We start from the raw sequence: 26,556 nt of genomic DNA, 5'->3' as shown, positions 1-26,556 counted from the left end.
CCGAGTAGTGGAGCAGTCGGCAGACAGGCCACTGATGAGCACAAGCGTTGTGAGGGAACTACGCTGAGGCCGGGGGAAGGACCCCCTCAACCCCACTGAGAAAATGCAACGTAACTCTGCCCAGTGCTCAAGCAGGGCAGCGACTGGCAGGGCCCGGTCTGAGTTGGGTGGTGCAAAGGCAATGTATGTAACCAAATCGTTTGTACCCCTGTAATATTCTAAAATAAAAAAATAATTAGAAAAGGAAGAAAAAATGATTCCAAAGACTTACTATGTGAGTGACTTAAGAACATGGAATGTGACCCCCCTCCCACAAGAATGTTACATCACACCTTATCGGACCACTCATGTGAGTTTTAGGTAGGCCTCAACTGCTGGACTCCAAGACACACAGGAAGCCAAGATTTTGACAGACACACTGGGAGCTTAGGCTGTGGCAGGGCTACTCTCCGCCGGCCTTGGAGCGATTCTCTGAAGCCTCGCACACCAGTACAGCGGCACTGCGCTACTCTCCGGCTTTGAGGGACCTTGAGTGCCATCGTGCGTCTCCACTGTGAGGGTCAAATCGTCTCTCCCAAGGACCTCTCCTAGAAAGGTATGCCTCAAACCTCAATTAGACCTTATGTCCACCCTCAGTGAGAAAGTAGACTTTAACACTTGGAGACTCTAGACAAAACTGGAACTCACTTACTATGGGGTTCAGGTGCCTCGTCTACAGAGTGTGTCTCCTGTGAGATTGTTCTCATGCTTCTCCCCCTTGCAGCATTGTGGGGGGAAAATAATATCTTTGTGTGGAAATAAACCATCTGATTGGTGAGGTCACGCTTCGATCATGTCCTCATTTCAACCATACGAAACACATACAGCAAAGCACACATATCTCAAGTTGTGAAGCTCCATGAATTTTAACAACTTAAAATGCTCATGTGACCAGCGCACAGATCAAGAGATAGAACACAGCCACAACCCCCAAGGCACCCCCAGTGTCCTCTCCCAGTCAGTACCTCCACCCTCGGGTAACCACTGTCCTGGCTCGATTAACTCTCGCCTGTTTTTCATTTAGAGGAATGGACTCATCCAGGAAGTACTCCTGTGTGTCTGGCTTCTTTAACGCAACAGTATGTCTGTGGCATTCATCCATGTTGTCCAGGGTTTCAGGACATTCGTTCTCTTTGTTGAGCAGCGTTCCACTTAATGAACACGCAACTTATTTACCCATTCTATTGTTCACAAAGACTTGGCCTGTTTCCTCTACGTGGCTATTACGAAGAGTGCTACTATGAAGTCAGTCTGGCCTATTTTTATTGGTCATCTGTTGCTGCATAGCAAATTACCCCCAAAATCTAGCGGCTAGCACGACAGCAAACATTTGTTGTTTATGGGGGTCAGGAATTTGGGAGTAGCCTGGTCAGGCGGTTCTGGCTCAGAGTCTTTCGTGAGGTTGCAGTGGAACGGTCGGTCAGGGCTGCAGGTGTAACCGCAGGACCGCTGCCTACTGGTTCAACTTCGGGGAGTGGTTTTTCAGCTGCTATAGACCCTCCATGTTGCAAGACACAAGCACACGCAGGCAAACCAAGTGTGCACAGATAGTGACCCTGGAGCCTACTGGAACAAAAAGATTCAACTGCAGACAGAACCCAACTACCTGGACCAAGGTGGGAGGAACAGATTAAGAAGTGAGTGCAACCGTTTTGTTGCAGTAAGAACTTAAGCGCCAAGGACCTGGCACCACCTCTGTGCATAATCCAATCAAGTCATGCCTGCTCGAATTTTCCTATCTCCCTCATGGTTACTCTCCACCTATGAAACCTGCCCCCAGACCCCTGCTCAGGGAGACAGATCTGAGCATTGCCTCCTATCTCCTTGCCAGCTGATCTTGCAAGAAAGCCTTTTCTCTTCTTAAAAGCTGGTGCCACGGTATTGGCTTCTATGCACGTCTGGCAGTGAGACCACTGCTCGGTGACACAATCATCTGAAGGCTTCTCTGGGCTAGTAGATCTGCTTCCAAATTAGCTCACTCCCATGGCCACTGCGTAGAGGCCTCAGTTTCTCACCAGCTAGACGTCATCTCATAACATGCCGCCGTCTGCACCTTGACAGACTGATGCAAGAGAGAGACTGAGCCGCAAGGCATTTTATGACCTAGTTTCCAAATCTGCCCACTGCTGCTTCTGCCATACGCTATTAGTTAGAAATGAGTCAGTCGGTCCAGCCCAGTGTCACAAGGAGGAAAACTGAGCTCTGTTTCTCATAGGGAGGAGTATCAAAAAATTTGCAGACATATTTCAGAAGCTTATTTTTTTCATTGTCTTATCTGTAATCTTACAATGATAATTTCTTAAACTATTTCCCTTGACATCTTCTCTCCTCTTTTTGTCTGGCTGGTTCTGTCTAGGCAGCCTGACTGCACAGCTGTTATCCCGGGTCTTCCCTTTGCCTTTGTCCTGTTTACTTCTTAACCTGGATCATATTTCTTTCTCTTTACTGTTTCTTTTTTTGGTTGTTAATTTGTCAGTTAACTCAGGTTTATTGAGGTTTAGTTTACATACTATAATGGCTACCTTTTTAAAGTGTACAGACGTATGACTTTTGGCAAATGGATACTGTTGTACAAATACCAAAACAATCGAAATATATAACATCTCCCTCATTCCAAAAGGTCCATGATGCCCCTTTGTAGTCAATCCCTTCCACATCTCGTGACAAGTACTGATCTTATTTCTGTCCCTACAATGTGGCCTTTTCCAGAATGTCATATGAATGGACTCATACCATATGTAGCCTTCTGTTTCTGGTGTCTTTCATCAAGCATAATGCATCTGAGATTCATCAAAGTTGTTGCAGATATCAGCCTGTTCCTTTTGTTGCTTAGTAGTATTCATTTGTTGCTGGACATTTAGGTTGTTTCTAGCTTTTGGTGATAATGAATAAAGTAAACAAATAGAAAAATTAACAAAGAATGTTAGCAACTCATTCAGAGAAACAATACTGATGGCCAATTTCATCAGTAACAAAACCAAATTAAAATGAGAATTTTTTTTTCTTTTTTTTTGCTACCAGCTTCTTGAAGATTTTAAATTTGTCAACGTCTAAGGTTTGGAAAGACTTTAGTTGGAAACAAGGTCTCTTATAAACTATCACTTGGAAATCTACTTATCAACATTTATTTGGCCTTATCCTTTAAATTAAAGATAGGCATACCCTTTTACCCACCCTTGGGAATCTATCATAGAGAAACTCTTGAATATGCAACACGGCAGAATGGACAGCATCAGCTGTTACGGTGAAATATTAGACAGAATGTAAATGCATATAGATTACAGAAAGGTTGAAGAAATCATGGCACATCTGTCCTGGTAGGATATCGTGCAGCAGTTAATTAAAGAAAGAGCAAGACAGATAGCCAGATATTAATACAGAAAGAGATGAAAACAAGTCACAGGTCTCTGCATATGGGCTTTGGCACATTCCTCTTTTGGCAATGCGCCCCCGCCATGTGAACGTGTGGGGATACACACAGTCACTACCTGGAATGAGCCACCTCCACTGTCAGGAATGCTCATCGTCGGACAACAGCGTTGTTGAAAGAAACTTTCACCTCTTAAATTCCAGACTGACGTGTTTGACTATTTTCATTAAGCAGGTATTATTTGAAATACATATTTTTACTTTGGAAACTAAAAGTCTGCTCTGTTAAGGAATAATCTTTCCTAGTCTTGTTCTTTTAAAACATTGGAAACGGTTTTTGCATTTGATGAAATGTCTGTGTGACCAGAGAGGACGTCTGTTGGTTTTTTTCACCCAGCATCTGTTCCCCTTCTCCTGGCACCGGTGTCCTTGTTTCCCCCAAGAAGCCTCCCTCCTGTCCCCTCAGCAGTGATGATTCAGGTGGCGTTGACTTCACCCCTGATCCAGGGCTAGGCACGAGGCTCAGGCCTGGCCGGTCGGAACACTGCATTCCTCTGGCCACGGTGATCCCATCTAGGCCAGTGACACTTTGGGGGCTGCCAGGGGGTAGGCCGGCTCTGGACAGAGGGGAAGCCGGGGCAGGAAGGCGGGTCTCAGAGAACCGACTCCTGCACCCAGCCATGCCCGAAGCTCGGAACTGCCCTTGCAGCTTTCAGCTGGGCAGACCCAGGAGTTCTCCCTGTGGCTTAAGCCAATGTGGACATTTCTGATTCTTTTTGTCTAATTTTTCCATGGCAATAGGAAAGTCTTGACCATGACTGAGTTGAAGAACCGTAGTTTTCTTTCTTATTTAACCTTCTACTGTGATCTAAGGCTTTGGCCCTCCTTTCCTTTAGGAGAGAAACGGGCATGTCTCCTGCTAAGGGATTGACTCCTTGTTGATAAGCCATCAAGCCAGATTATGGTAGAAAACGAAATAAATGAGTATTTTGTGGGGAAGGATCCAAAGAGGAAGGGGAGGGGCTGCAAGGTGGTAGCTGGAGGAAAGGAACAAACAGAAGGGACGCTGGGACCATTTCAGATAGTTCCCCAACCCTGGCCCACAGTTGTAGGTTTACTTCACCCAGCAGGTGAGACTTTAGGCTGATTGTCTCTCCCTCACGCAGCAAAACTCAGAATTAGCCTGCCACCGTAGTCTCATGGATGGATTGCTAACGCTGACAGCTTTGAAACTCTAGTTAATCTGCAGTATTCCCCTGTTCCAAACTGTCCCCTCTTACTCAGAGTCAAAGCCAAAGCCCTTACGGTGGCCTGTGAACCCAAAGCCATCTGGCCCATTTCCTCTCTGGGCTCCTAACCTCCCACTCTCCCCCTCGCTCACTCTGATCCAGCCAGGCAGGCCCAGGACCCCTCACCTTTTATGAAACACACCAAGCCCAGTCCTGCCTCAGGGCCTTTGCACTGCCTTTTTCCTGTCTAGAACGCTCTCCTCTCCTAGTGTTTTATCTGCCCCCTCAAATGTCACACTCTAGGAGGGGCTTTCTTGGCCACACTATTTAAAATGGCATCCTGCTTCCCCTGCCCTCTGCTTGGTCCTGTCACCTCCTCCCCCTGCAGGGCCCAAAGCAAGGCACTAATATAGGGGGCCCAGGTGTGCTGGGGCATCTGGTCCTGGAAACCTCCCACACGACACCCAATCCGGGGCTCAGCCCAGCGGCCCAGGCTTGAGCCAGCCGCTCCCCTTGACAGGAGCGTGGCTGAGGACTGAGAAGCCCCCTCCTCACCGATGCCACCACCTTTAGCTGTTGCTGCACACCAGGCTGATGATCTGCTCCAGCTTCTGGCGCAACTTACGCTTTCCGCAAGAGACATCGCGGTCCAGAGCAGTAAGAATCTGGGGGAGAAGGGTGCCCTGGAGCTGGGCTCTCGAGGAGGGGCCAGCTCCTCCGGTGCAAAGCCCCCACTTCCCAGCCGGGCTCTTCCCTCCCACACGCCTCAGCCCCTCCCTCCTCCCTGGAGACCCTGTGCTCAGCTGACCCTCTCACCTCTGAACAGACCCACCAGCTTCTGGATGCCAGATCCCCCTCCAACTACAGAACGCTCTTCTCCGCCTCTCCGCACCTACAGTGCAGGCCCTCCCGAGAGTGGTCTAGACTCACTGTTCAAGATCCACCCCTTCCCAGGCCCTCGTAACCCAACGATCTCAGCTTTCACCCTAAGAAGCTAGGGGGAAAAAAGAGCAAACTAGCTCAAGGCAAGCAGAAGGAGGACATAATAAATAAAACAGCAGAAATCACTGAAACAGGTAAAAGAATAATAAGCAATACTATGAAAAACTTTGTGACAATAAATTCAATGACCTAAATGAAATGGAAAACTTCCTTGAAAGGCACATATTACTAAAACTGACACAAGAAGATAACAGGTTCTCTATGTCAATTAAAGAAGATGAATTCATATTTAAAAACCTCCCCACAAAGAAAACACCAAGCCAGGGACTGTAAACTAGTGCAACCCCTGTGGAAAGCAATATGGAGATACCTTAAACAGATTCAAGTAGACCTACCATTCGATCCAGCAATCCCATTATTGGGCATCTACCCAGAAGAAGAAAAGTCATTCTATAAAAAAGACACCTGCACCCAAATGTTTACAGCAGCACAATTCACAATTGCAAAGATGTGGAAACAACCCAAATGATGAATCCATCAATTCATCAATGGATTAGCAAAATGTGGTATATGTATACCATGGAGTATTACTCAGCTATAAGAAATAACGGTGATATGGCATCTCTGGTTCTCCTGGAGAGAGCTGGAACCCATTCTATTAAGTGAAGTATCCCAACAATGGAAAAATAAGCACCACATGTACTCACCAGCAAACTGGTTTCCCTGATCATCACCTAAGTGCCCATTTGGGAATAACACCAATTGGGTATCGGACAGAGGTGGGGGTCGGGGAAGGGGATGGGTGAATACCTACGTGATGAGTGCGATGTGCACTGTCTGGGGAATGGACACGCTTGAAACTCAGACTCCGGGGGATCAGGGGGCATGGGCAATATATATAACCTGAACTTTTGTACCCCCATAAAAAGCTCAAATAAAAAAAAAAAAGAAAACACCAAGCCGGGTGCTATATTGGTTATTTCTATCAAACATTTAAGAAAGAAACTGTTCAACTCTCACAATTTTTTCAGAAATAGACGAATGAGAGCCATGTTGCTGTGAAACAAATTCAAACATAAACATCACCAAGAAGACAACTACCCAACCAACATTCCTTATGAGCATGATGTAACAATAATTAACAAAAAACTGGCAAATCGAATTCAACAATACATTAAAAATCTAGTGCACTAAGATGAAGTATGTCTTATCCTAGAAATGAATCGTTTAACATACGAAATCAATGTCATTCACCATAGTAACAGAATAAAGGAGAAACTTCATATGATCATCTGAATAGTTGCAAAAAAAGCTCATTTCACACAATTCAGTACCCAATCACGATGTAAAACAAAATCTCAGCAAACTAGGAATAAAGGGGAACTTCCTCAACCTATAAAGGGTTTCTACAAAACACTTATAACTAGCATCATACTTCCTGGTCAAAAACAGAATATTTTCCCTGTAAGATCAGAAATAAGGCATGTTATGTCTACTCTCACCTTCTATTCAATAGGAGGTCACAGTCGTTGAGATCAGGCAAGAAAAAAAGGCCGTATAAATTTGAAGTGAAGAATTAAAGTTGTCCTTATATGCATAAAACATGACCATGTGCACAGATAATCCCAAGGAAACTACCTAAAAACCATTAAAATAATAAGTGAGTATAGCATAGCAAGGCCTCAACATACAAGATTAATACAATATTCATTATATATATACTAAAAATGGCCAAATGGATAATCAAATTTTAAAATATCATTTATAATACCAGTAAAATTAAATAATTAGGGATAAATTTAAGAAAATTCGTTCAAGACCTATACATGAAAACAATGGGAGAAATCGAAGAAGACTTTCTTCTAGGAGAGATATGCCACGTTCATGTTCTTCTAATCAGGTTCAGAAAACTGGATATGGTTAAGGTGCCAATTCTGCCCAATTGATCTGTAGATTCAATCAAAATGCCGGCAGGCATTTCTGTAGAAATTCATGAGCTGATTCTAAAATTCATATGGAAATGCAAAAGAACCTGCAGTTGCCCCAAAAGTTTGAAGGAGAACAAAGTTAGCTGAGCTGCTAGATGGTAGATGAGAAAAACCGCCAGCCACAGTGTCTCTGCAAGAAAGACAGATTTTAGAAGAAAGTGAAAAACAATAAACAGGCAGACAAACACAGATCGGATGAGGGTCGGGAGGAAGGGTGCCTGAAACTACAGGAGACTCCACGGGAAGAAGCTGTGGAGGAGAACTGGAAGGAGAAAGGCCCCCGAGAGGCTTGGAGACCAGTGACAAGGGTAGGTGGAGCGGTTAAATTTCCCCTCCCTTGCATCTCGGACTGCTGGTGGGCTCCTGAGCGGTTGGAGAGACCTGCTGACACCAGCCCAGAGACGGCCTCTGCCAGTGAGCCTTGACAGGGCACCAGGCTCCCAGCTCCCGCGGGGCACCTCCCGACCCGCAGACCCCAGCCGATAGGCAGGTGCCATATTGCTTCATTCTCCCCTTCCCCTTCCCTACCCCACAGAGTTAAAAAAAAAAAGTGTAGCCTAATTTAAGTCTTACTTTAAATATACAGTATTTAAGACAGTGTGGGTTGCCGGGCGCAGTGGCTCATGCCTGTAAGCCTACCACCTTGGGAGGGCCAAGGCAGGAGGATCGCGTGAGCTCAGGAGTTCGAGACCAGCCTGAGAAAGAGTGAGACCCCGTATCTACTAAGAATAGAAAAAATTAGTCATGCGGGGTGGTGTGCACCTGTTGTCTCAGCTACTTGGGAGGCTGAGGCAGGCGGATCACCTGAGCCCAGGAGTTGGAGGCTGCAGTGACTTATGATGACACCACTGCATTTTATCCAGGGTGACAGAGTGAGACTCTGTCTCAAAAAAAAAAAAAAAAAAAAAGATAGAGAGAGAGACAGCATGGAACTGGTGCCAAGGCAGACGCACATATAGATCAATGGGACAAAGGTGAAAGGCCAGAAGCAGACCCACACACATAAGGTCAAGTGATTTTTGACAAAGGTGTCAAGGTAATTCAATGGGGGAAGGATAGCCTTTTGACCAGATGGGTTTGGAACCACTGGATACACTACATATCTGTATGGAGAAAAACAAATACCTCAACACTGATCTCCTGCCAGACTGAAAGACTAAGTTAAAATAGTCATAGCTCTACATGTAAAAGCTAAAACTATAAAAATTTAAGAAATCATAGGAGAAAATCTTTGTGGTCTTTTCATAGGAAAATGATTCATATGTGAATTCTGTATCAATAAGCATGTAGCGGACAGGGAAAAAATAGTAAAATGGACTTCATCAATAAAAAAATGTCAGTCGGGCTTTGTCACTAGCTTGTTCACAATTGTAGTAGTTTCCTAGGGCTGCCATAACCAAGTACCACAAACTTGGCTTTAAACCACAGAAATTGTTTCTCTCACAGTTCGGGAGGCTAGAAGTCTGAGATCCAAGTGTCCGCAGGGTTGGTTCCTTCTGGAGGCTCTGAGGAAGATTCCGTTCCATGCCTGTCCTGGCTTTCAGTGCTTGCTGCTAATCCTTGGTGTTCTCTGGCTTACGGATGCATCGCTCCAATGTCTGCTGCATCACATGGCCTCGTCCTCTCCTTGTCTCTGTGTATGCACATGGCCTTCTCATAAGGACACCAGTCATTGGATTTAGGGCCCACCCTAAGCCAACGCCACCTCATCTCAACTAATTACGTCTACAAAGACCCTATCTCCAAATCAGATCACACTCACACCCAGGGGATAGGACTTCAACATACCATGTCGGGAGACACAATTCAACCCACAATGCTGATCCTCCGTTATTCCCGTCACGCTCAGAGCACAAGCCCTTATGCTGACCTCCAAGGACCTCCTATACCATCTGGTCCCTGTCACCTCTCTGCCCGCTCTCCTGCTACTGTCCTCTTCACTCAGTCTGGGCCAGCCACACTGGTCTCCTCACTCTCCCTCACCTCCTTCAAGTCTTTCCCTCCATCTTTTCCTGACAATGAAGCCTAACCCAACCACCCCATTTAAAATTGAAAACTACTCTTCCCAGCGGTCTCTATCCCTCCCCCCTGCTTCCATTCATGCCACAGTACTCACTACCTGCCAATACACTACATGATGTACCTATTTGTATTGATAATTGGCTGACTCTCCCCATTACTATGAAACCCCCATGGATGCCTGGCACAATGTCTAGCAATAAATGTTCCTTGAATTGTTGGCTAGATAAAGTTAATACAGAAAAAGTAAGAAAATAGCCTTCTAACCTGGAGGCAGGGAAGGACACAGCTTAAAAATAGTTGAAATCTGACAGAATTAAACATAGTTTAAAACCAAGAAAAGACTAATAACAACAATATTTTTAAAAATCTCCTGTAGGTCGTCAAGAAGACAGCAATCTCCATTTTTTTTTTTTTCTTTTTTTAGCCAGTCAAATTTAGCAGTGGCGGATTGAATAAATCCGCATTTTAAGTGGGAAAAGGATATGAACTGTCTATTTACAGAAGAACCCCAGAAAGGCCACAAGGATATGGTGGGAGTATAGACAGGTCCGGTTATATATAGCAGAGAGGAATTTGGTACTACTGGGTCCAATTAAGTGTGCCCATCCCTAAACCCCAGCAATTCTGCTCCTGGGAAGTTGTCACTTGTCCCACAAGAGGGTATACGTGTGGACGTTCATCACGGCACTGTTGCTGGGGCAGAAGTTGGAGCCTCCTAAAGGTTCCACTGACTTTCACTTCTGCCCTTCTTTTAGACCCCTAGATGGTCTGGCTAACTCACGATCTTCCTCTCATGATGTGAACATCTGCAGAAGTCATCGACCTGCTGGCCTATTGCTCAGTATGTTCTTTGTGGCATCCTTCACGTATCGGACCAGACAAGCCATGCCTACTTTCCACCTTATTTATGTGAATCTAGTTATTCACGATGTTTTCTTCCCCCTAGTGGGGATGATAAAAACTTGTTTGCTAAACCTAATCTTGTAAAAACGTTGGCTGGCAGCTTCACCTTGGCAACTCCTCCAGGGGAAACTGGAAGGAAGAACTCATTTAACCATCCATAATTGATGGTGAGCCACTGTCTCATTTAGCTTTCATACCAGAGCATGTCTGGGCCTCCCTAGTCCTGCTCCCCACTGCCCGTTACTCACAGGGTGGACTGGCCTGGTCTCCCTTTTCTCATGTTTATCTGTTACTCTGGTCTGAGTCTTAAGCACTGCTACAGCCTCTGATTTAGCTTGAGAAAACGTGTGGCTTTAAGATTTGGATAACCTGAATCATTTACTCTCCACAGAGTTCACTGATACAGTCTGCTCACACCTACTGTATATTCCTTTTGCATCTTTTTCATATAGGTCTAGGTTCCCATCTGCAGCCTTTGACATACTTCCTTTGACGTGTTTCAACTAAAATATTAATATCATCTTTATTACTCATAAAATGATTTGCAAGAATGTGACTCAGGCAGAAGAGCCAACTGAACTTGCTAACTCCCTTATGGTCAGCTAGGCCCTGGGACAGCCCACCTAAGGGGAAGGCTGGGGCTTAGGACTCATACAGTTGCCCACGTTGCTGCCTCCCACTGTCCGGGTCATTCCTGGTGACACTCATGTATCTGACATATCCGTTCTGTCACACACACGCACATGCGCACACACTCAGATTCACTCTGTCATACTCATTCGGCCAAATGCTATGTCTCACGTATCTATTATATCCCTGTGTTACTCTCTGTAATTCTTTCTCCATCACATTTATTCTCTTTCACACCCCATCTCTGTCGGACCATATCTGTGTCACATTCTCTGTGCTACACACTCTGTCACCGTTTCTGAATCAAACTTTCTTCCTGCCACACCCCCCATCCCTTTACATTTCTCTCTCAAGTACAAATTCTCTCAGTTACACTCTTTCAGTCACAAGTGTTCCCTGTCACGCTGTCATACTACCTCTGTTCCTCTCACTCTCTGTGAAATTCGCTGTCACACACACTCTTTCTGGCTCACCCTATCTTTGTCAGAATATATTTCTGTCTCTCTCTGTGCCACACAGACTCTATCACCGTCATCTTCCCTTACACATGTCACTACAAGACAGAATCTGGCCCCAGTGCTTGGTGGAGCACCGTGGTCATCATGGTTTCTGTGAGACACAGAAATCAATTGTCTTCTTCTTAGATAAGGCTGGGGAAGAGGAGGGCTCAGTCCTTACACAGGGAGGCCCTGTTCCCAGAGTTCTCAGCTTCACATCTCAGTCAAAGGTCCTTTCAGCAGGGGCCAGGAGGCCACACTCCTCTGTGGTGAAGTATGTCCCCAAATGCTGGCAACCTCAGTAAGACCAGGGATAATCCCGCCAGAGTATCCCCAAGATAAGGGCAGCAGGAAAGCTTCAGAGCACACTGGGAGTTAGGGAACGAATGCTGGCATGGAGGACTGGGACGATCCAAGACACGTGAGAGAGAGTACCTGATTAGGAATCAGAAGACTTGGGGTTTGTTCCTGAACATCCCACCAACTGGCCGAAGCTTGCAAATGAATAACATAACCTCCCTGAGATACAGTTTCCCCAAATGTAGATGTATGTGTGGGACAGATTCAGCCTTGGAGTTGGTGTTTAGAGGTCAGGACTTCAGGAGGAATGGGCCAGTGGGAGCAGAGGCCCACTAGGGAGAGGTTCTGAGGGCAGGTGCTGGAATTTAGGGCAGGACCGACAGCCCCCGTTTCCACCCTGTGGCCTGGCTTTCATCACCTGTCCCCTCCACTCTGCTGTGGGCATGGGCAGAGCTAAGAAGCGTGAAAGCAGCTGGGAAAGGATTAGCCCCGTCCTTCCACATCCTCACTACACACCTGTCATCTGCCCCATCAGATAGCTCCGAAATGGCGCCAACTTTTCTATTTTAGTAGGCAGCCTTAAACTCTTCTGGGGCAAAGGATACAAGTTCTGTCAGAGAAGAAATCTATCAGCAAGCAGGAAGCAAGGAGCAGCCAATGCTCAATCCCCTGCCCCCACTTCCCACCCAGTGGGATCATCACAGCCGAGGACCTCGGTCAGAAAGGGTCTGGGGTCTGCAGAAGCAGACACGGAAGCTCTGGGAGTTTAAGGGACTCGCCCAGGCCCAAGCCCCTCCTGTTGCAACAGTTGCGCCTTGCAGAGACACACAGCTCCCAGGGCAACGGGGCCCCCGCCCTGCCCACCTCCAGCTGTACCTTTCCTGCTGATCTGACCCCCTTCCAGACACAGAAGTACACCAGCACCCAGCAGGCCAGCAGACACAGGGTCACCTCCCAGTTGAGGGCCCCTGGCACCTCCAGCCCCCCAGACAGCCGCAATACCTTGTTCCTAGGCGAGGGAGACGCCATGAGGGCTGTGCCAGCAGGGGATGGACGAGGCCACTGGGACCGCCCCGCGGTGTGCCTGGAGCCTGGGAGCCCCTGGGCGGTGGGAGGCGGTGGGGGCCTCAGCCTAGCCCCAGGTCCCGGGGCCCAGGGCCCCCACCCTACTCTGCCCCCGAACCAGGCGAGGCGGGCACGAGGGAAGGGCAGTGACCCGTGTCGCTGAAGGAGCAGGGCCCGTCCGAGCCCCAGGGACTGGCCTGGGCGCTCCCCGAGGACAGGCGGGGCCTGGGAGTGACTGCTCCGCATGCCGGGGCTCACGTGCACGCGCAGGGGAGACCCGCGGACGGGACGGGCTAGGCCCAGGGGCGCCCGACCCGCTGCCAGAACGCGCCGACGGGGCCCAGTGGCAGAAGGAAGCAGCCGGGTGCCCGAAGTCCTCAGCACAAGCCCGTTCGCACAGGCACACGGGGGAGCCCTGGTGGCGCCCGGCTTTTACGTGCGCAACCTCGGAAGGGCGCCGGGGACCGGGCACCGGAGAGGTTGGCCCTGCGAACATGGGCACGGCCCTCCAGGCAGGCCCGCAGGGCGGGCTGGGAGTTGTAGTCAAATCTATCTGGACATTTATTTGGCGGGCTGGGCGGGAGCCAGCCACGTGCCCACCGGCCTGAGCCATCCGGGATCTCCAGGACCACAACAGGGCCCTCGGCAGAAAACAAGATAGACGTCTTTTGCGCAGGTGCGCTGGACTCACGTGTGCTCGAGGGGGCGGAGCTCTGTCAGGGAGCGCTTATTGGTCAGACAGTAACGGGCCCGCGGGGTCCAGTTGGGCGGGAACCAATCAAGATCCCGATGGATTCAAAAGGCGTCTGAGTGCGCAGGCGTAGTGGGGATCCCGAGGTGCATTGCGCACACAAAGAGGCGCTTCGTGAGGGAGCTGAGCGGACGAAAGGCTTCCGGTTCGGCTGTGAGGAGAAAGGCAGAGGAGCAGCAGTTATGCAGGCTCCAGACGAAGGCACAGGCAGCACGGCTGGCACAGGGGTTGGCCAGGGTGGCCCTAGTGGCCCTGACAACCCTGGTCTCCCTGGTGTCCAGGAAGGCCAGGGTGGCCCTGGCGGCCCCAGCGGTCCCGGTGGCCCCGGCAGCCAGGTTAGCCCTGGAGGCCCTGACAGCCAGAGCGGCTGTTCCAGCCCCGGCCAGGGTGGCCCCGGCACTCTTGGGGTCCAAGGTGGCCCAGCAGGCCCGGGCTGTCCCAGAGGCCAGGAAATGATGGGAGCAGCAGCTGCAAGTGCCCTCCGTGTTGCCTGGGCCGCACGTGTTTCAGAATCAGGTGGAGACGCAGCTCCGGTGGCCTTAAGCCCGGGAAGCCGACAGATGGTCATGTATCCTTTCCAGTGAGCTTTGGGGCCTGGTGGCCAGGGATGGGCCAGACGGCCTGCACGGCTAAGGGGGCCAGAGAGGGCTTTTGTGGACAGGGCATAAGGCAGCCTGCGAGAGACAAACAGGGAAACTGAGCGGGGAACCGGTGTAGTCTGGTGCGAGGAGAGGTGATGCTTGAAGGGCTGGAGGGTGAGTAAGCAGGCCTGAAGGCGTTGGGGAGACGGGGCAGGAGAACTGAGTGGAGGAGGCAGGCCAAGGTGGCCTGAGCTGGCAGGACTGGGTATGTGGGTGTTCGGGGGGTGAGGTTGCGTAGCCTGCGGGGCAGCCTGGGGTGAAGGCTGGCCTCTGAGCTGTAAGGAGGCCTGAAACGCTGGCAAATTCAGTAGCAGATGATGCCTTAACCATTTCTCCCTCAGCACCCTCACTGTGCCTTTCCGGTCACCCCTGGAGGCAGAGATGGCTCTCAGGTCCATGGCCTCAGATGCCCAACGCCACCAGCAGCTGGCAGTTCAAAAGGAGTTCAGAGTGAATGGCAGTGTTCTGGCTGTGTGAGTTCTAGAAGGAGCCCAGGTGGAGGGTGGTGGCAAGTCCGCAAGGCAAAGAGCCAGTCTCAGCCCCAGGGACTCTGTAACGGACATAGGGAGACACCTAAGTCGTAGGTCTCAGGAGGGGTGTGGTGTACTGGGTGTAAAACAAAGTAATCACCTTTAACTTGATTTTCTCACCTCACTTTTAGAAGATGGGCTGCTGAAGACACTGGTCTCCTCCGGATTTCCATCAACTCCTTCCTGGACCACCTGTACTTGGTGATGAGGAGCATTCAGCTCATTGGGTCTCCCTTTCCACTAAGTCTTGGCTGAGAAAAGAAGGCTGAGACCTAACCTTGTGACCCCTACCAGGCAAGGTATACGGGATTGATTCCTGCAGTAGTTGCCACTTTATGAAGAAGGCCTCATTTGTTTGCCTGCATTGGCTTTTGCGCTCTCGCTGCCCAATTGCATTGTTTCTCTGTTGCTTTAGGAGGGGGCTGATTAAATGTTTGTTGCTGCAGAAAATAAAAGAGTTACTGTTCTGTTTCTGAGTTTATTTTCAGCCACTGTTCCTCTAGATGTTCTTATCTTTCTTTTCGTGCTTGGGGGAGGGGTGTCTGGAGTTCAGATAGTAATATAAATTAATTGAAGAAAATTTAGGCAACAAATAAGTTAAACTGTGTCCTAATGTTCAGCATTAAGTACTGTCAACATTTTGGAATATTTTTGTAATTTTAATCTTGTATTTATACATTGACTATATAGCAATAATACAAACATATATTTTTCAAGTTTAATACTAAGTTTTACTGATATTTTTACTTTTTTTTGAGACAGAGTCTCACTCTGTTCCCTTGAGTAGAGTGCCATGGCTTCAGCCTAGCAAACAGCAACCTCAGACTCCTGGGCTCAAGGGATCCTGCTGTGTCACCCTCCCAAGGAGCTGGGACTACAGGCACGTGCCATGACCCCCGGCTAATTTTTCTATATTTAGTAGAGACAGGGTCTCACTCTTGCTCAGGCTGGTCTCAAACCCCTGAGCTCAAGCGGTCCTGCTGCCTCGGCCTTCCAGACTGCGAGGATTACAGGTGTGAGCCACCATGCCTGGCCTTAAATTCTTTTATTGAACATGAGATATACCTCTTTCAAAAAATTCTTTAACACTATAATAGTAAATGTATGCAAAAGATACATTATACTGAAATTATTGAACACTTAAATTGTGCAAAATTTTTGCCCTATTATAGCTGAGAATTCAATGGAATTCTTGTCCATAAGTCTTTCTATGAATGGTAATATCACTAAGATAGACCTCAAAGGTAGAGATACGGAGTTGATTATTTACTTGTAATATTTAAGACCATTGATCACAACTTGTCTCCAGAAGATGTGCCCTCCCAACCAGAATTCTGGTTTGCCAATATGCTTGTCACCAATTGGTCGACTTGCTGCCAAAATAAAATACGTCTTTTGTGTGAGAGGAGAAAACATCACGGAAGCACTAGAATAGGAAATCTGTGGCTCACTTGCCATATTCCAGATCAGTGAAGAAAAGTGCTGGCACAATTGGTTAATTATTTCAATAAGACGGGTTAGCTCCCTCAAAAATATCCTGCAGTCTTGTTCAATACACCAGGAGGTCTATTGCAGTCACTTCTGTAGATTGCATTGGATTTTCTACATGGGCAATCAGGTTGCCCGCAGATAAAGAACATTTTACCTCTTCCAATCTAGGTCCCTTTCACGGATTGATTTCTCTCCTCATGATGGGTTGGATTTGTGGATTCTCGGCATGCCTGGTACTTTTTAAAGGATTGCACACATTGTGTATTTTGCCTTGAGTGGGTACTGTATAGTTTTGTATTGCTAAATGTATTTTTGAGCTTTGTTCTTGAGTGCCGTCAAGTCACCTGAAAACAGTTTAATCCTTACATTCTTTGCTTTTTAAGGTCTCCTTGGTGGGATGGGCGCGGATTTTAGTGTAGGATTAATCTTTCCCACACTATGGAGGTAAGCTACTTCTGCGTGACTTCCCCGATGCCACTGGAATAAGATTTTTTTTTCTCGTTGCTAGGTGAAACCACAGCAGATTGTAGTGTAGGACTAATTTATTTCCCAACTACCGGGGCAAGATCCTTCTGAGTGTTGCTGCATTAGGAGATTTTTTAAAATTCTGGCAGTAGGACAAAGTGCTCTTCCTGGTCCTCCTTGGACACTGAGCATAGTTGCCTTTAACCCTGTCTGGTGGCCCTTTCCCAGGCCTAGGGTAGTTCCCCCACGTGCGCGTGCTGATGCGTGGGCTGCTGAATACTCCAAGGGGACCCTCTGTAGGCCCCCAGGGTTCTCTCTGTCTGCAGCTCTTGATCTGTAGTACGCCGGACTTTGGTCTGCTTGTCCGTCCGTCTCCCAGCAAAGACTGGAATCATCCTGCTGCCCTGGCCTCACAGGTGAACTGCTGAAGCTGCTGGGCTGCTTTAAAAGCCCAGTCAGGCTTCTATTCAAAACCCTCAAATGGGCTCCCCTCCCATTCAGAGTCAAAGCCAAGCCCTTACGTTGGCCTACAAAATCCAGTGAGGCCCATTTCCTCTCTGGTCTCATCCACTCCCACTCTCCCCCTTGTTCAATCCACCCCAGCCCCACTGGCCTCCTCGCCCTTTCGGAGGAAACACACCAGGCCCACTCCGGCCTCAGGGCCTGCGCAGTGGCCTTTCCCGTCTGGAGCTATTGCCCTCGGGTTTCATCTGGCCCCCTCCCTGACCTCCTTCAGGTGCTCCTCAAATGTCACCTCAGCGGCTACAGCGCATACTGTCTGGGTTATGGGCACACTTACAACCGTCACTCAAATGGCACACAAGCAATTTATAAAACGTGAACCTGCGTACTCCCGTGTTCTTCTGAAATAACATTTTAGAAAACGTCACCCCCTCAGAAAGGCTTTTCTGGCCACCGTGTTTAAAATCGCATCCCGCCTGCCCCGCATTATCTCCAGCTCCTAGAACAGTGCCAGCCTGGCACAGAATGGCCCCAGACAAACTTGCTATTGATCGTACCGACGTCCCTCTATCAAGTCTTTTTAAATCCCCAAGTCTTTTTAAATGCCATTGTCTTGGCCCAAAACACTCCTCGCCTGCCCTGGCTTCCGTCCTTCGCCCTGCTTTAACAGGTTAGGATGTGAGGTTGGTTGGTGCATCATGTTGGAGATACACCTGGACAGTAAGGAGCTGTCCAATTTCTAGGAGTCGGGTATGATCGAAACCACTGGAGGGTTTTAAACAACAGTGTAGTGACACGATCCACCTTGTATCTTAGCAGGATCTCTCTGCCTCTGATGCTGAGAATAGGCTGCAGGAAGCCAGGGCAGAAGCAGGGAGACCAGCACCCCAGGTGAGAGACGATGGCGCCCTGGATCTGGGTGGGGACAGTGGCGGTGAGGAGCAGGGAGCAGATTCTGCACGTGTCTTTAAGGTAGAGCCACCAGGATCTGCTGACGGGCTGGACGTGGCCCTGCACCTCCTGAAATGCTCAGGAACCCTGCAGTGAGTCAGTCACCCTTTCCCCCAGAACGGGAGTCCAGCTCATCCAGGGTCCGCTGGGTCTGCCCACCTGTCCCATAGACACAGCCATGTGCCGACTCCAGTTTCCCCACATTTAATTAGGAAAACACATTACAGGAGCAAAGGCAAACTCATGCAAGTGACGAGAGAATTGAGGTCTGGGACCATTAGACGGGGCCGGATCCCTCAGGGGAGGCAGAAGACACGGAGCAGTAAGGCACTGCCGCTTCGGCCCCTCGGGGCGGGCGCAGGACAGGGCAGCTGAGGAGGAGGGGGTCCAGGGCAAGTGCGGACCACACGGGAAGTTTGGCAGCAGGGCGGGGAGAAGGAGCATCCCGGAGCCCCGGGTCAGGCCCCAGCTAAAGCCTGGATATAGCCTTCCGGTGCTCAGAGAGAAGGGCCCCGTAAGACCGTACAGTCTGCCCCCCTGGATGTTTCCAGGGGACACTGTGGCTCAGCTGCAGGGAGGTGGCCTAGGTAGGGGGATCAAATATCTTTGGCTGTCTGTCCTCGTAAGGTGTGGTGTTCTGTGCCTTCCATGGGCTTAGCCTAAGGGGCAGAACAAGGGAGCCCCCTGAGTGGCACCATCCTTCACGGGGAAGCTTTCTGGGGCGTGGAGCAGGCCAAGACAGGTGACCGGATGTGGGGTAGGGGACAGTAACCAGCACAGGAGGTAAAAGAGTGGCCTGGGAACAGCAGAGAGGCACCAGGCAAGACAAGGCCAGTGTCACCTCGTGACCCTGAGATTTGCGGGCCTGGGCCTGGCACAGGAGAATGATGGGTGAATGCCACCTGCAGGGACCAGGGGGCACGGGGGGGGGGGGGGGGAGACAAGCAGTGTCCTCCAGACAGGGAGCACACAGGGGGTGAGGGAACGAGCACGTTGAGAGAAAGTGGAGTAATAAATAACTGAAAGAACAGCCTTGCAAACCCATAACAAGAAAATAGATTTTTAACTCTGCAGTCACTGACAGTAGTATAAACCCTGCAGCTGAGGTTAGTAAGGGGAATCTCTCTCCCACAGAGATGTTTACCTGGCAATTAAAGGAAGCTGAGCAAACAAAAGAAGGTGTAAATCCTCATTAACCTTCAGCAGAGCTGGTCAATTCACATTCCAAAAGGGCAAAGGGTTTCTGGGAGAGGAAAGAAAGGGTACACTACTTGATGGACTCTCATCAGAAATTCACTGCCTGTAAAAAGGGGGTTTTGGTCTTGTTTTGTTTTGTTTAAACGGCCTTCAAAATATTGCAGAGCAGATAGTAAAAGTTCCAACTCCTTCCCGCTTCCAGCAGGAGAGATGGCACCGGATACCTCCCACTAGGAAGAGAAAAGAAGAAACTAATTTCTGCTATCAATCTGCTACGTGAGAAACAGAAAAGGCCAACACAGCAGTTTCTCAGCTGTCTTCTGCTAATCGGGCTGCAGTCATAAGTCCTCCACCCCCAGCGTGGCCTAATAGAGAGTCAGGGTCGTTTGGCCTCAGGGCCAGCACCTCTCTTTCTTTCTGGCACTGTGTCCTCTCTCTCTTCGGAGAGGGAATAAATAAACTTTGCGCTTCTATGTATCCTAAAGCTCTGAGAAATCTCTGTCACCCGGGTGCTGACTTCACACCCTAACAATAACCATGGTGACAAGTCTGGGTCTCCATAGTACCTTTGATTCCAGGAGCTCAATCCAGGCGTTTGGATTTGAATTGCTTTGACAGGTTTGTATCCCGAAACCTTAGCTTACCGTCGTCTCCATCCTGTCCCCTTTCTGGGAGTACCCGTGACACCTTGGCTCCTTCCTCTGTCATACCTCTCTCCACAGCTCCTATAGACTGTCAGTCAGTGAGGATTTTTTCTCTGGTTGGTGGATGAAATCGTGGGCTCCCTGTTAAAATGTATTCACACACTGGGGTGAGTGAGCAGCACTGCACACTAAGTCGTTAGGGATCTAACAGACTATCTTGTCCTATGGCTGAGAGTAGGACTCTGAGGGACTGGGGCAGGATAGGAGTATTGTTGACGGCTGGAAGGGAGGATGAAAGCGGCTGCGGCACTGATTTCCGGCACTGATTTCCGGGGCGGTCGTGCCGGTGGGGTGGTGCTAGGGACCAGCCATGAACACAAGCATCAACAGTCACCTCGCAGTTGGGGAGACAGTTTCCTTTAAGCTCATATGTTTTCTGGCTTTATTTGGGGGATGGGTCGGAGGGGCTGTGGGGGTAGGTAGCCCCTTAGTGCCTGGCATAGTGTGCTTTGGGAAGTGCCGGGAAGGCCTTGGGAGTGGAAAGTTGCCATTCAGCTCTTGGTGGTGCCGCCACGGGCACTTGGGCGCTCTTGGAACCCACCCTCCAGGGAAGTGACTTTCGGGGCTGCCCGGGGGAGCTGGCTGCTTGGGGGCCAGGAGCTCATTCGAACGGCCTGTTATTCTTGGCGTCTGAGCAGGTGGAGACTGGAAGAGGCTCTGTGATCTGCTCCAGTTTCCCCAGCTTGCCACCCTCGCCCTGGCCTTTTACAGATGGGGGGACTTTGGACACACAGAGGGACCGCAGGGAATGGACAAGATCTTTCCCTCTGTGCACACCGCTCCAAGTCCTCAACCGCGGTGGCCAGTCTCCCCTCCAGGCTAACTCAGGCCGTGTGTCTCGGCCCCATCTGCCCGGCGACACAGGGCCGGGTCTTTCTGCTCTAGGCTGTCTGGACTCCTTGCGCTCTGCCCTCCCGGCTCCCAGCTGCACGCGAAGCGCTCCTGCCCAGCTTCCGAGGGACCTGTCTGCGCAGGCGCCCTGGGGAGCCTGAGGCGCCTCTCCTGCCGGGCGGCCAAGCCGGGCCTCGCGAGAGCGCCTCAGTCTCCCGCAGGGCGCGCAGGGGCCAGGGCGGCCTTGGCGGGAACCGACCGCGTGCAGACGGCCCGTGTGTGCAGGCGCAGGGGGCATCCCGCCGTGTACTGTGGGGGAAGGGGCGGAGGGTCGTGCGGGAGCCCGCGCGTCTCCGCGGCTGTGGGTCGCGCAGGGCGGCTGGCTTCCCCGTGGGCTCTGAGGGAGGGAGAAGCGGAGCAGCCGTGCGGGCCCCAGATGCAGGCGCAGCGGGAGGCGCAGGCGGTGAGGGAGCGATGCTGGGGCAGCAGGTGTCCCCGCAGTCCCCAGAGGTGCTGCAGGATGGGGTGCTCCCGCGGTCGAGGGTGCATCCCACGCTCCAGGGCAGGGTGGAGAGACCCGGGTCGCGGCATCGGCCTCAGCCTGGGGGGAGGCCCTGGGCGCACAGTGCTGGAGTTGGATCCTTTCCAAAGAGCCCGCAGGGTCAGGGCAGGGGTAGGGGAAGGACGGGCCCGGGGTGGCCTTGGACGGGCAGGGAGAGATTCGAGGGGCCGGGCAGGGGGGGCGTCCCGAAGAGACCGTGTGTAGGGCTCTGGTGTCCTTGAAAAAGACCTTCCTGGGTCACAAAGCTGCCAGGAAGCTTTTTAGCTTTTAAGAATGTCTACATCCTTTTCAAAGGAGACAGAGGAAGAACTTAAAAATTCTCTGAAGTGAATGTTTGCACAGTGCGGTCCCCAACCCGTGGGGACCGGTACCGGCTTGTGGCCTGTTAGGAACCGGCCGAAACAGCAGCGGGCGAAGCTTCATCTGTATTTACGGCCACTCCCCACGGCTCCCATCACCACCTGAGCTCCGTCCGCCTCCTGTCACGTCAGTCACTGTCTCCCGTCACCCCCAGATGGGACCGTCTAGTTGCAGGAAAAGCAGCTCAGGGGCTCCCACTGGTTCTGCGTTATGGTGAGTTGTATAATCATGTCATTACATATTACCACGTCATAGTGATAGAAATAAAGTGCACAATGAATGCCATGTGCTTGAATCACCCCAAGACCTTGCCCCCACCCCCAGGTCCATGCAAAAATTGTCTTCCAGGAAACCAGTCCCTGGTGCCCGAAAGGTTGGCGACAGCTGCTTTGACAAATGAGAGGAGGAGGAGTCTCTTCCGTTAATCTTCAACAGGGAGAATTAAGGTTCTTATTTTTATTAATAGTTTGCATTTGTCCTTACTCTCTCTAAAACACGCCGTGTCCTGCAAACTTGCTGAACTCACTAAGGAGTCTAGTCGCTCCTCTGTCAGATCTTCCACCTAGACGGTCATGTCTGCAAACAAAGGCAGGTTTTCCTCTTCCTCGCCGATCTGGACGCCTTTCGCTGCCTGGTTTCTCTCCTCGTAAGGGGTTGCATTTTCCTGCTTCTGTGCGCCCCTGGTACTTTCCGACTGGGTGCCAGACGTTGCGACGTTTCCCTTGACTGCTGGGTATTTCTGTTTTCCTAGCCATGTCCATGAGCTCTGTTCTGGGATGCTGTTAAGGTACTGGGAAGCAGTTTGATCCTTGCTTTGAAGTCTTGCTTTGAAGATGTGCCGCGTGGGACCGGGGCAGCTCTTAGCGTTCGATGAATTTTCCCACGCTGCTGAGGCCAGACCCCTCTGAGCGCCCCGGCGGATGATGAGGTTCTCGTCCTGGCGGGTGGGAACAGCCACCAGTCGCTGCCCTGCTTGAGCAGTGGGCAGAGTTACGTTGCATTTTCTCAGTGGGGTTGAGGGGGTCCTTCCCCCGGCCTCAGCGTAGTTCCCTCACAACGCTTGTGCTCATCAGTGGCCTGTCTGCCGACTGCTCCACTACTCGGCCGGGCCCTCTGCGGATACTCAGGGATCTTTCCCTCTGCAGCTCTTCTCTCTGGTCCTCTGCCCTGCAGACCGCCGCCACCGCACTCCCTGACCCATCTCCCAAACTGCGGCGTCCACCGGGCTCCACCGGGAAACTCTCTCTCGTGTTTTTCCCTCTCTCTTTTGTCTTTTCTCTTTCTTTCTTGATTCATAGTTTATACACATTAGTTACCGACGAGTCCGTGAGAAGGTAGCTCTTCCACAACACTATCTGCTCTGCCTTCCCCTCCTCACTCCCTCCCTGTATGGGTCTATTAGATTCTATTCATTTCTGAGGGCCCCCCCACCCGCGCCCGTGTTAAAAATGGTTTCTTTTCGTTTGCTTAGTTTCCGTAATCTCATAATGGTAATGGCACTTTAAACTATCTCCCTCAGTGTCCTCTGTCCTGTCTGTCGTCGGGCTGGTTCTGTCTAGGCTGACTGACTGCACAGCTGTCATCCTGGGACTTCCCTTTGTCCTCGGCTGGCATCCAACCCTGCCTCCCAGGTGTTGCTCTTTACTGTTTTACTCCTTTCTTTTGTTTAGTTGTATTTGTTTTGTAACTCAGCTTTATTGAGGTACAATTTTCATGCTGTAAAATCCACACCTCTTTGGTGTACTGTCCTGTGAATTTTTGCAGGTGCATACAGCCGGTTGCCACCAGCACGACTGAGATATAGAGCATTTCCAACCCCCCAGATGTTCCCTCCTGCCGGTTCCTAGTCACCTCCTCCCCCAGTCCCTGGCCCCGGGAACTCTTAAGAGTCAGGCGAAACAAAGCACAGCCCTTTTGCTGGCTCTTCAGGGAGCCATCCCACAGGTTGAGAAGGACAACCCAAATTCTCTGGGAAGAAGGTCCACACTGCTGCCGCTGGCACTAGCCGCCTGGGCCAGGTGTGCTGGCGATGGTCCTCACGGCTGCTGCTGATCTGGCTGTAGGGGGATGTCACTACTCTCCTACCACGACAGCAGCACCTCCTTTCTTCGCCAGTTCTTTCCCTGGTGGTTGACTAGATTCCGGCGTTCTGCAAACGTTCATTCTGATGGTTTCTGCCAGCTCATTGGTTGCTTCTGTGGAGGAATGGAGCCCTGGAGTTTTCTACTACCTACTACTGTTTTTGGAGTTGTCACCCAGAAAACCCATGCATTTTATTTTACTTACTGAGTAACCAAGTTCTACAGCCAAATACAGGGAGGAAAGAAGGAAGGGAGGGAGGGGTGGGAGGGAGAGTGTACAGAGAGAAGGGAAAAAGAGAGCAGAGCAGGAGAGTAGAGACAGAGACAGAGAGGGGGGAGAGACAGAGAGAGAGAATAAGGAAGCAAGCAAGCAACAGTCGTGGGAGCTACGGCGTTTTCCATTCCCACCAACAGTGCGTGAGGGTCCTTGTCTGGGCTTGTGTATGTAATCTCCCAGTTAAAGAGCCTTGCCTTTGTTTCTTCTCAGGAGCCCACACCTCCTCCTCCCCCACTGCTGGATGTCTACCCAAAGGAAATGAAGTCATTCTATCGAGAAGACAGCTGCACTCGAACGTTTATCTCAACACAATTCACGATTGCAAAGGTGCGGAATCCACCTCAGTGCCCTTCAGTTCATGAGGGGATAAAGAAAATGTGGTATGTATACCCCATGGAGTCCTACGCAGCCATCAAAAGGAATGACATAATGTCATTTGCAGCAACTTCTGTGGAACTGGAGACCATTATCCTAAGTGAAGTGTCTCGGGAATGGAAAGGCAAACACCACAGGTTCTCACTAAGAAGTGGGCGCTGACAGATGGGTACGTGCGCGGGCACAAAGCCATATAAAGGCCTTGAGACACCAGGAAGGGGGGAGGGCCGGAGGGTGGGTGTGGGATAGAAACTTACCCAGAGTGAACACTATTCTGGTGATGGGCCCACCAAAGGCCCTGGCTTGAGCATTGTACAACATATCCACGTAACAATAAGACTTGTGCCCCCTTAATTAATAATTTCAAATTTAAAAATAAAGAAATAAAATAAAATAATGGCAATATTCTGTTTGGGGTGGGACGTAAGAAAATATGTACTTTCATATGCGATCAGGGTTTACATAGCTGCAAACTTTTTTGAGGACAATTTGGTGATAGACATCAAACACTCAAAGGGGCTTATTACTTTTTTATGGACAATTTGGTGATCTACATCAAATACTTTCAAAGGGGCTTATTCTTTGACCCAGCCATTCCCCTTATAGGAATCTATTGTATGCAACGAATTGCAAAAAAGAAAAGAAAAAGAAAATGTACCAGGATATTCATCACAGCAATGTTTGTAATACTAAAATCTTAAAAACAATGGAAATTTCTGTGTACAGGGGACCGGCTAAAATACCTGTGGGTTATACATTCTGTGGAGTATCACACAGCCATCAAGAATAATGTGGAACAGGTAGGCTTCCATCCGAGCTGGACACGCCAGCAGCAGTGTAAAGACGTGTGCCGAGGGATGGGAGAAGCCACAGGAAACGCACAGTTTCTATTCCTGAAGGCTGAAACTATTTACTGGGATGCCGAAAAACAGCACGTTCATATATCAGTATCAACATGACAAAGCTAGGAAGGAAAGACGGATAGCTGCTCTATTGTTTTTGTGTTTTAAATACGCTCGGGCAGGCTATGGAGTTGAGCCTGTGGCCGTGCATACATTTTGCACTTGCCTGGAGTTGGCCCAGACTCACGGGGTGTGTGGCCACGGGCCCCGCAGGCTGCACGCTGCCACCTCCATGTCGAGAAGCTGTAGGAGCACCAACAGCTGTGGGCGGCCACACGCCAGGCGTCAGCGTCCTCGTGAGGGACCTGCTGTGCTGCAGGTACAGGCCACCTGCGATGCCCTCTTTCTGCCTTCCTCCACTTCTTTCTCGCAAGGATCCCGTGTGTTTTATCAGCAAAACAGGAAATGAGGAAGAAAAGTACTCTGACGGAGGCCAGAAGGCTCGGGAGCAGCAGCAGCGCAGGCAGAAGGGGTGTGGTGTGTGCTGTGTCCCCTGCACGGTGGGTCAAACACACGCGAGACTCAAACAAGATGACCGTGTCGCCAGAGCCGGGCCCTCCGTCCCGGGTGTCCACCCCCTCACCCACCCTCTGAATCCCAACACCGAGGCCACCCAGCCGGTGTCTTCTCCTGTCGCCTGGCCTTGGCGCATGGGGCCTGTGAGCTTGGCCGTGGCGGTCAGTGGCTCTGACTGACCCAGCCTGTCTGGGTGCGGTCGTGCAGCTGAACCTGTGATCGGGCACAGCGGAGGCCCAGGCCATGGGTCCCGGGGAGCACACGGGATGCCACCTCGCCAGTCGCCCTGTCTGGGCGCCTCCCGGTCTCATGGCTGGCTTTGCCCCGGCCTCCCCACCCCTCTCCTTTCCTGCCCGTGATTTTCCCACTGCTGCCACCAGGGTCTTGTCGCTGAGGTGGGGACCCCGGGGCGCGATCCCGGCATGCCTTCCTGGCCAGGGTTCCTCCTCCAGGCTCATCTGGAAGGCACAGCTTGG

The 26,556-nt window shown here is 50.4% G+C and overlaps 1 long non-coding RNA gene across 1 annotated transcript; it reads left to right on the top strand.

The window, feature by feature from the left end:
* Positions 1-22,124: 22,124 nt before the first annotated feature.
* Positions 22,125-25,004, top strand: LOC123628510. Its single transcript, XR_006731674.1, has 3 exons — positions 22,125-22,142; positions 22,278-22,375; positions 24,498-25,004. It is a non-coding gene; the product is annotated as an uncharacterized LOC123628510 (long non-coding RNA).
* The last annotated feature ends 1,552 nt before the right edge of the window (positions 25,005-26,556 follow it).

Source organism: Lemur catta, chromosome X (assembly GCF_020740605.2).
Source record: "Lemur catta isolate mLemCat1 chromosome X, mLemCat1.pri, whole genome shotgun sequence".
NCBI classification, from domain to species: Eukaryota; Metazoa; Chordata; class Mammalia; order Primates; family Lemuridae; genus Lemur; species Lemur catta.
This window is presented reverse-complemented; position numbering and strand designations above follow the sequence as displayed.